Source organism: Esox lucius, chromosome 11 (assembly GCF_011004845.1).
Source record: "Esox lucius isolate fEsoLuc1 chromosome 11, fEsoLuc1.pri, whole genome shotgun sequence".
Classification (NCBI taxonomy): domain Eukaryota; kingdom Metazoa; phylum Chordata; class Actinopteri; order Esociformes; family Esocidae; genus Esox; species Esox lucius.
In genome coordinates this window covers 43545215-43555425 of record NC_047579.1, presented here as the reverse complement: position 1 = coordinate 43555425, position 10211 = coordinate 43545215, and positions in this window count along the sequence as shown.

The following is a 10211-nucleotide window of genomic DNA, read 5'->3' as shown; positions in this document are numbered from 1 at the left end:
AGAATGAAGTTGAGCAGTATATGCGCCCAGACAGAAAGTGCCTTTCAATGCAGGCAGTATAGCAAAGCGTAGCCTGCAGGGGCTCTATCCTCACCTGCCGTGTCTGCTAAAGGACTGGGTCAGTTTGAGGTGCTGGTGTGCCTCCATTCTTACCTGCCGTGTCTGCTACACAAGAGGACTGGGTCAGTTTGAGGTGCTGGTGTGCCTCCATCCTTACCTGCCGTGTCTGCTACACAAGAGGACTGGGTCAGTTTGAGGTGCTGGTGTGCCTCCATGCTAACCTGCGGTGTCTGCTAGAGGACTGGGTCAGTTTGAGGTGCTGGTGTGCCTCCATCCATACAGTATATGCAAAAGTATCATCCAACAAGTATCTAGTGCTATACAGAGACAATTGTCTCATGGCATCACATCGACCCTGGGCAAAGTAACCGTCAAAACAGTGGTCATTCAGAAGTATGTAGACCTCTGGATTTTCCTGGGTGTGTCAGTCATTTCTGGTTTGGTATTTAAACATTGCCTTGGTTTTCCTAAAGAAAATGGAAGGCTTTCAAAGAACGCTCAGAGCACATACCTACTCCTGTCACTGTTAGGAATACCATGGTGATCTATCGCAATGTAATTTATCAATTTCCTCAGATTAGGCCAGGATTACGTTCTTCAACTAGTCTTTCATTTTCAAGTCAATATCCCAAGGAATGTCCCTGCATGTGTGGAGCTTACAACAAGCCCTTAGATATACTTTAAAGGAGAGCATATTCAATATCCAGTCATATTTGTTTAAGGGGTCCATATGGTTTTAGGTGAAACTTGTGGAGGCTCACTGTCCTTTTGTTTGGAGGGGTTCCACAAAGGAGGAATCATGTGGAGGTATCCACGTATGATTTTGGATATGAAGAATGTTCTTCCAATTATTGAGTAAACTGAGTGGAAACCTCTTGACTAACAGTGATAACATGAGAAATGTGACCAGTAACAATAAACCTAATGTGATCAGTCACATTTCTTATGCTGTCACAGGTGAAAAGCAGGTCAAAATCTGTAAAGACAGGATCAACGAGACATGATAACTGCGGCTGGTAGGACGAAAGGCTTCTCCATAAGCTATTAAAATGATTTCATATTTTTTCATTGAATAACAGTTATCGCTATCCTCCTCACTTTTGTTGTCACCATCTTTTTATCTGCTTTCCAATATTCCACTCCCGCACGATATATGCTGCTGTTGAAGAGTAGAAGCGTCTCTTTGCTTGGGACACACAGCATGTTCCTTGTCTTTCCAGTCTAAATTATACATGGAGTATGCTGCTGAGTGTTCATCGGCACCAGACTCATCTGAGCGAACACTCAATCTTTATCAGCATTGCTCAAGGGCATCTTGAGAAGTGACAGAGGGCAAGTTCAACCTGGTCTCCACTGCTGTTTGTGTAGTTCAGCACTTCAACCCAAAACACGGCTGCCTTGCTGTCCTACATGGATTTACACGAGCAGAACATTACTGCTTGGTACTGAGTTTCCAGAGCCTCAAGATTACCATTATATAGTTTTAGCATTGAGGAAGAGGCATGCTGTGTGGTTTTGTTTGAGACAAGGTAACAGATGGACTGAAAACTATCATAGATCTCCATGTCTTGATACTGGCAGCAAGTCTCTGCTACACTTGGTCGGGAAGCTTCCAGTAAGAAGTCATGGTGCCTGCTTTTCATGTTCATATCCATTGCACGGTTGATTCTGGCTCCTTCCACGGCTATCATAAAGGTAACTCCATAGTAAATTGCTTTTACTGGCAATAAAACATTTGGTTCATCTAAGTTGACCTTAAACAGTTGTTCAAATGTAGGAGTTTTATCAGGCCGCACCACTCTGGAAATAAGATGGCAAAAGAACAGGAGCACACAGTCCAGCATTTTGAATGGTTCTCCAGTGTCTAGCTGTTATAACCTGTTATAACCTGTTGAACCTGTTGGACCTTAGAATGGCATTAAAAACTGCAGATGGATTTTGCTGATAGGATCACTACACATCCAGTAGTGCACCTCTGCATCAGAGCATCTTTGCTTGTCCTGGCTTAACTGAAAATGGGGTCCATCCCACTGATCTAATACGCACACAGCAGTCATGAACGCCATCTTGTAGCCTACCTGATAGCTGTACAAGATGTGGAAAAAAAAGTATTCAAGGTTGAATGGAAGGGTTTCAACTGCCTTACTCACACACAGATGTAGGGAATAACACACTCACTTGAGCAGCTTAAGACTGGTTTTTTGAGAGAAGACGGGTGAAAGCTGAATCATTGCTACCCACCATCACACTGCAGGCATCTGTGCCTATCCCAATCCACTTTCTAGGTCAAGTCAAGGTCAATGCGCTGGCTCAACTTGGCCTGAGTAGTTGAAATTGCCTCTGCAGTTCCACTCACCAAATTCACCACTCCAAAAAAAGTAAGAGCAAATTTCTCAGCGGGCCAGAAATCGCTGATTACTACACAAAGTTGCTTGACAGATGCAACCTCTGTGCACTCACTGATGATAACCACTGAATATTGTGAATCTCTTATATCCCTGTCAAAAGGACACAATTAACCCACCAAAGTGATCAACAGCATTACCTGAAGAGTGGCATACTGTAGGCTGCTAAGTGCACTTTTCGGCATGTCAGTTTAAGTTTTAGACAAGGTGAAACCAACTTCTCAGTTTCATGGAGTAAAATGGTGGCTAAATTTTTGTTTTTTCAGTTCCGGGCTGTTGCATTGGTTTGTGCGAATTTTACATTTACAGTACCTGCAAAATGGTATGCAGGCATCACCAACTTGAGGGCCAATCAAATCTTTCAATCCACTCTCCTATTCCCTCTCTTTATATTATATCCCGTATTTCGCACGTCATGTACGCGCGCTATGTTCGTTATAGCTGAAAACGATTAACTTCTGTAAGCACGTACCACTTCGGTATTGAATTAACGGGAATTTGAAAATTAGAAAATTCAGCTAACAAACACAACCCATTTTCTTTTAATGGTGGAATTTGATTTCACAGTAACCTAGGGTGGCCATATTTTCAAACCCGGACCCTTGTCTAACAGCTCGTTAATGCACGCGCCCGTAGTGCTTTTGACATGTGGGGCTGGGTAGGCGCTTTGAGGATAACTTGGTTTGCTACGCTGTTCTACGTTTGGCTGCGACTCGTACGTGGAAACATTACAGTATTATCATTAGCTTGTTCTTATTTTTGTTGTGGTGAAAACCGCGCCATTTTAGTGTTTTACAGATATTTGTGGAGATCCGGGACAACCGGGACGTCTGGTCACCTTACTTTCTTTCACCAGCTTAATACATAGGTACCATATTTTCATGTTTCTGGACAAATTTGTGTCGAATACAAAGCTAAAGGGAAGTTCGATCTCAAATCACATATTACGCAGGCTACTACTGCAAGTACGAAGTGTTTAGAATATAGTAAGCTAGTACGCCAGTATTGTATTTGGACCGATTGGGACAAAAAAAATTGCGTCTCATTAGATACATTTGTCGCGCATTAACATTACGATAAGTTTGAATATGTAGCTAGACACCATTAAGTTGCGTTGTGATAAATTGGCTAACGTTTATTAGGAATAGTTTACTTCCACTACAAATAGCATCTAAACTGCTTTTGCCACTGGCCATTTTAATAGCTAACAAACAAGTAGGCTAATTAGTAGCCTATTATCTTGGAATAGTAATAACAATTGAGCCCACGCAAGACTGAGGACACAACAACGTTCGTTCCTTTTTCATACGTGAATGACATGATGCAATGCCTAGCCATATAGTTGACGACGTCTGACTTTTTCGTCAAGTGAAGAGACGAGAGAATCGTGGCAAACGCCTCCTCTTTCACTGCGGGTTGTTGCCTCTATATTACCATAAGAGCATGCACCGTTGCAGTACTTCAAAATTCTGCCATAAATAGGAGACCATCCGGGCACTTTTGGCATGCTACTTTCAGCATGCTATGGTTTGGGATATTCTAATCTTCTGGCATACTAATCTGGAATAATATATTATAATGTAATATATAATATAATATGATATTTGAGATTCACCCGAAAAGTATTTGCTGTTTGGGAACAAATGTGAATTGATTGTTCGCACCGTAGCTACTGAACTAAGTTTGAATCGCACTCAGTTGAATGCACCTCGTGGTCAAATACATTCACGAACCCAAATAACCATGTGCATTTTTTGGGGAAAAAGACAATATTCACAAGCGAATTTCTGGAAAAGAAATTCCCCAAATAAATCCTTTATAAGCAGACATCGCAACACCTGACACTCATCAGTGATCCTGTGCTCATGGGTTCCCCTTACCGGCTGCATAAACACCTTTCCCCTCCGGTGGAGTTCATCACTTACAAAATACTGACTAAAGCTGTTTTTCAAAATACATTTTCTTTTCACACATTAAATTAATAATTAACACAAAAATGTGAACACATTCTGTGAGAGTCACTTGAAATATCCACCTAACTCTCTCTTTTAGTGTCTGTCTGATTGACAGGTCAGGTGACAGTGTGGTGGTCTCTTAGCGTGAAAGCTGTCCTGCAGCACACCGACAGGCGTCGCCAGCACCACCACATCACGCTATTCCCCTGGGAAACAAGTCCAGGAAAACTCACCTGTCTTGCATGTAGCAATTTTCTCATTTTTTCAAGTGGCTGCCATGGAGCTTATCAACTTTCACCACGCGATCTACGGAGTGTCTTGGCTCTCAAAATGAATATGCATACCAGATGGATCTAAAGTAGTCCAACGAAGACCATTTGTCAGCATATAGCTGAGACCCACATTAAATGTAACGATCTGTAGTGGATTTATTGGAAGGTTACGACGTGTGGTGGAATGTCCTACAGCTTTATTCTCACACTGTCTGGACAACTCTACCCTATTAAAGGCAGTAACTTCAGATTTCTTGCCCAAAAAATAATGTAAGTCTAAATTCAAGGTTTGTAAAATCTGTTTTATTTCGTGACAAATGGTCCGTGTTCAGTGTTATGTTTAAGAGAAATTGGAGAATGAAATGTGGGGTGACCACAAAATCCACCCACAAAAACCGAAGCAAACAACGGTAGGTGAAGTTACTGCAGTCTGGCCTTGTTCCAGTATTTGACTGCATTTACCTGCTAGGCCATACAAAGACAACGGGGGAGTAACTCATCGAACAGTACAAACAAAGATGTTAACGTTCATGCTGTTTGAAGTGTCTATGCTTTGTTTTATTTGTGCCGTACTGTAACCCTTTTGGTTGGCGCATCTGCCAAATTCCTCAGAAGGCTACAACATCTCCGGAACTGCGCGCCATGCGTTTTCACCTACACCTTCCTCTATTAGCACATCACTCCTCTCCCGTTTAGCCTCCGCTCACTGCTAATGTGCTCACGCACTGATGTTGAAACCTACTGTGCTGTTCAGAACAATGGACCCAAGTATCTGTTTGAACTCATTCTTACCCCTGAACTCACAGAAAAGCAAGGCGCTTTCTTACAGTTATTCATTCTCTTTGTTAATATTCACACAAGTGTGCGGTAATATTTCACCTCTCTTAGAACAAAAAACATCAAAGAAGCCCCTTTTTCCAGACTCCATCACATTTCACATTGACTGTATACAGCAAGATCAAACATCAGTGTGTCATCTAGAAAGACATGTTTCACTTTGAAATGCATTGTGTTCATATTAAGAACATGCTTAACTTATAAAAGGAATTTATTTTCTATTATTAAAATGCCTTTTACTATAACTATGCTAATATTTCCTAATTGATCATCACTCAACCATTTGGTTGTATTTATTAAATTTTTTTGCCTACTATGTTCAGATTGAAAACTACGTAACCTCCGTGGGATTCAAACCCACAACCGTGGTGTTGGTAGTGTGAACCACAAAATACTGTCATAAACAGGACATGATTGCCATCCATAGCAGTAACCACAACTGTTGACCATACAACCTAGGGTTTCCCAAACTTTTTTGGCTAACAATCCCATTTTGATATCTAAATATTCTCGTGACTCCAACCATGTGAAGATTTAAAAAAAAATATATTTGCGGCTATGAGAGTCAATTGTAAAACATTCTCCCCCGACCCCATTTTCATATCAGGTGACCCCACAAGGGGTTGTGACCCCTGGTTTGGGAAACCCTGATATAACCATATAAACCAGGTGAACACTGGCAGTCATTCAACATGGAGCATGATAGACCGCAAGGCAGAGGAATAAATCAGATAAAACTACAAACTGAACTGCTGTGAAACTTCACAAGTACATCTTTGTTGATAAAGCAGGTCTACCATGCCAAAACACGACAGTGTTGGCATGATATCATTGGCCAATGACCAACTGTCCATGAGCCTGGACAACCTGTGGGAAACATAAAATTTCCCACAGGTTATATTAATGTGAACAGCCATATCTGAAGACATGATAGTAGGACATAAGCCACTTTGTGGGTCTTACAATGCTGGAGCTGCACACTAAATTGTGTTCCTCAATGAAATTGTGTGTGATAATGATAGTTTCCACCATTCAGAGGTGATTCAGCAATGTTTTAGCGTCAATCCCTGATTCCTAAACCTTGACCTGCCCAATAATGTCCTTTTTATTATGGAGGTGGAAGGTCTATGCCCACCATCCCCATGAGCATGTCACCCTCCTGCAGCCATGCCATGTCACTTGTTGCCATCCGTGTCCAAAGTCCTCCTGCCACTCTGCTGACCCCCCCCCACCACACTCTTAAAATGCTCACCGGCACAGCCAGAAGAGGACTGGTCACCCGTCTGAGCCTGGTTCCTCTCTAGGTTTCTTCCTAAATTTCAGCCTTCTTAGGGAGTTTTTCCTAGCCACTGAAATTCAACATTGTTGTAGTTTGCTCCTTGGGGTTTGAGGCTGGGTGTTTTGTAAAAGCACTTTGTGAAAACTGCTGTTATAAAAAGTGCTTGATTGATTGATTGGTCATGACATCACTGGTGACCAATATCAGGTTTGGATTCGCCATGCAAAAAGATTTTCCAAGATATTAATTGTGATATGGACAAGATATCATGGCTAAATGCTCAAGGCAGAATTGACGCACACTGGCTTAGTGTGTGCCAAACACTGACATTTCTTTTATTTATTTCTGATATGTTATATTGGATTACACAAAAAAACCTTGTGATAAAAGCTACTTTTTTGCATCAGTGATGATAGATGATCTTCATTTTCAACCTATCGTTTTGCCTAATGTGGAAACAGTGAAGTTAATTGAACTGTAACAGATCACCTTTAGCACTTCAAGACTTGTTTGGTCTTGGACTAATTGACTGTAACAGAGACTGAACTGAGAGAACTTCACTGTGTCATGTTATGATGACCTAAACAATGCACTTGCTGTATTTGATCAATCAATGACCTTGTGGTGAATAATGTTTACAAGCCAAATGATAGCAAAATCTGTTGTTCTGAATGCAAGACTTAATGTGTCAGAAGTGTGATCAGATTTTTGAAAAACCAAACATGCTATTGAGAATAGTAGCAACGCGACTAAATAAACCTAGAATATAGTTCACTGTTATTGTTTTCTGGACATGAACACCTGTAGATTTTCTATCTGACTCCTTACAATTTCCTAGGCTTTATACATTTTTAGTGTCTTTGTTACTGTTACCAAGCTGGAAGTAAAAGCAGGAAGTGAACCCATCTGTACTGCTATGCGTTGTCGGATCAACTCAACTGACATTTTCAGAAATACATTCCATTGCATTTGTCACATCAGTTGACATATTTTCCGTGGAATGCATTGACTCACAACACCAGGCAGCCATGGCAAATATGCTCAGGAGTTCACCAGTCACCGACCAAGCCTGTTCTATACCTTCTACGGCCATGAATTTGTTCCTGTCACTGGGCCTCAATCAGTCATATGGAACTGCAATGCATCTCAAGCCAAACCCCCCCCTCCCAACCTCTTCTTACTCCTCTTCCTCCCCCAGCCTAACTTTCCATGATTGCTTTTAGTGTACCACCGGGACTAAATTAGATAATAAGTGTTGGTGGACTAATGATGATGATTTAATTAGTCTCTTTGGTGTTCATAGGGGGACTTAAACTTATCTGTGTATATGAATACGGTCCCTGGTAACGGAAGGGCGTCATATTCACATTAGCAGGCACCTGTTCAATTGTAGTATTGACAGATGTGGCTGTCATATTTCTAATTAGTACAGCTGAGACGTTCTAAAAGTAGGTTTTGAAGTTCTCTTTCCAGTCCTTCACAGGATTTTAACAGTGACCTTTCTTAACAAGACCAGCAAGGGAAAGGTGTTCTCACTGTTTGTGTGTGTGTGTGTGTGTGAGAGAGAAAGAGAGAGAGAGAGAGAGAGAGAAAGAGCGAGAGATAGAGGAGGAAAGGGTAGATGAGAGACCCCCTATTTCCAGCTTTCCTCATATTCCAAACATGTTCTCCATTCCTCCCTGCTGTGAAAAAATCCTCCCAGGATTTAGAATCCCACCCTCCCATTCAGATTAAACTGGGGCTGGTTTAGTCAGGTTTTAGTGTGAAATACATTTTAATTATAGATGACAGTGCAGCGGGGTGTATGTAAAATGTGTGTGTGCACAAATGTGTGTGTGTGTATGTGTGTGTGTGCATTTTTCCCTCCTGCATGTAGGCAGAGCAGAGGTAGGTGTCACAACACACTCAGTGACAGCCCTGCCTTTGACAGGCCCTATGGCGTTAGCAACAGGGAACCCAGAGACAGACTCCTATGGTGTTAGCAACATGGAACCCAGAGACAGACTTCTGCAGTATGCAGCCTGGATCTATTCTCTCACACAGTACGTCTCTGTAAGCTGATGTGTTGCACTGGATGTAGCCTAACAGGCAAACATTCTATTTGGGTTTAAGTCCGTTGTCCTTTACTGAGACCAGACATGTTGGTCTCAGCACTCACCACAAGAGGGTACCAAAGTACGCCTGAACCCTGAAATATATTTTTCACACTGCTTTCCAAATGGTTTCAGACCTGCACGCTTCACACACACACACACACACACACACACACACACACACACATGATTTGCAGGAATAAATTGTAGAAATGCCTATGTGGCAGAAAAGCTAAGAAGTGAATTTGTGCTAATCTGATGAAATAGTGCATAATAGTGCATAATACTAGGTTAATTAGGTCTGATGATAATGACTGGTTGATAAGGGATGACCATCAAGGCTGGTTGATGAGGGATGAGGATAATGGCTGGTTTATGAGGGCTGAGGATGATGTCTGGTTGGTGAGGGTTAATGATCATTTCTGGATGATTAGGGCTAAGGATGATGACTGGTTGATGGGAGAGGAGGATTATGGCTGGATAATTAGGGATAAGGATCATAGCTGTTTAATTAGGACTGAAGTTAATAACTTGTTGATGAAGGATGAAGATCATGGCTGGTTTATGAGGGATGAGGATCATGGCTGGTTGATGAGGGATGAGGATCATGACTGATTGATTAGGGATGAGGATCATTGCTGGTTGATGAGGGATGAGGATCATGACTGATTGATTAGGGATGAGGATCATGGCTGGTTGATGAGGGATGAGGATCATGACTGAATGATTAGGGATACGTATCATTGCTGGTTGATGAGGGCAGTTAATATAAAACAAAGCACATGCTTTCAGCCAGACCTCTGCCCCATGGTTGCCATCGGAAACCTCAATCTCTCTACAGCACAATTTCAGGTGGCCAAATCTCCACAGAGACGTTACCTTGGAAACAGCACCTTACTTATTTATAGAGAGCGATTGGGCAGACAGAGAAGAAGAAAGGAGAGCGAGAGAGGTGGACTCTGATTTGCTCCTTTGTACAGCTATGTGTTAAGTGAGGGTGGGTTGTTTTGTAATAATGTTGTCTTTAATTTGAGTGTTGCTTAACGATGCACAGAGAAGCCGTGTCATCGCCATGAAGGCTGTTAAGAGTCTGGCCGTGGACTCAGACTGTAGTGTCAAACGACGCCTGGATGCCCTGGCATGTAGAGTGGGATTTTTAGCAGATCTGCTGGTGGCAACTCTTCTGATCAGAATGGATTAACAGTAGATGTTGACCCAATATAAAGAATTACGTAATTATAAACATGACAATTATAAATGTGCTACAATTTTACACCCAGACACAAACACAGAAACACAGAAACCATCCT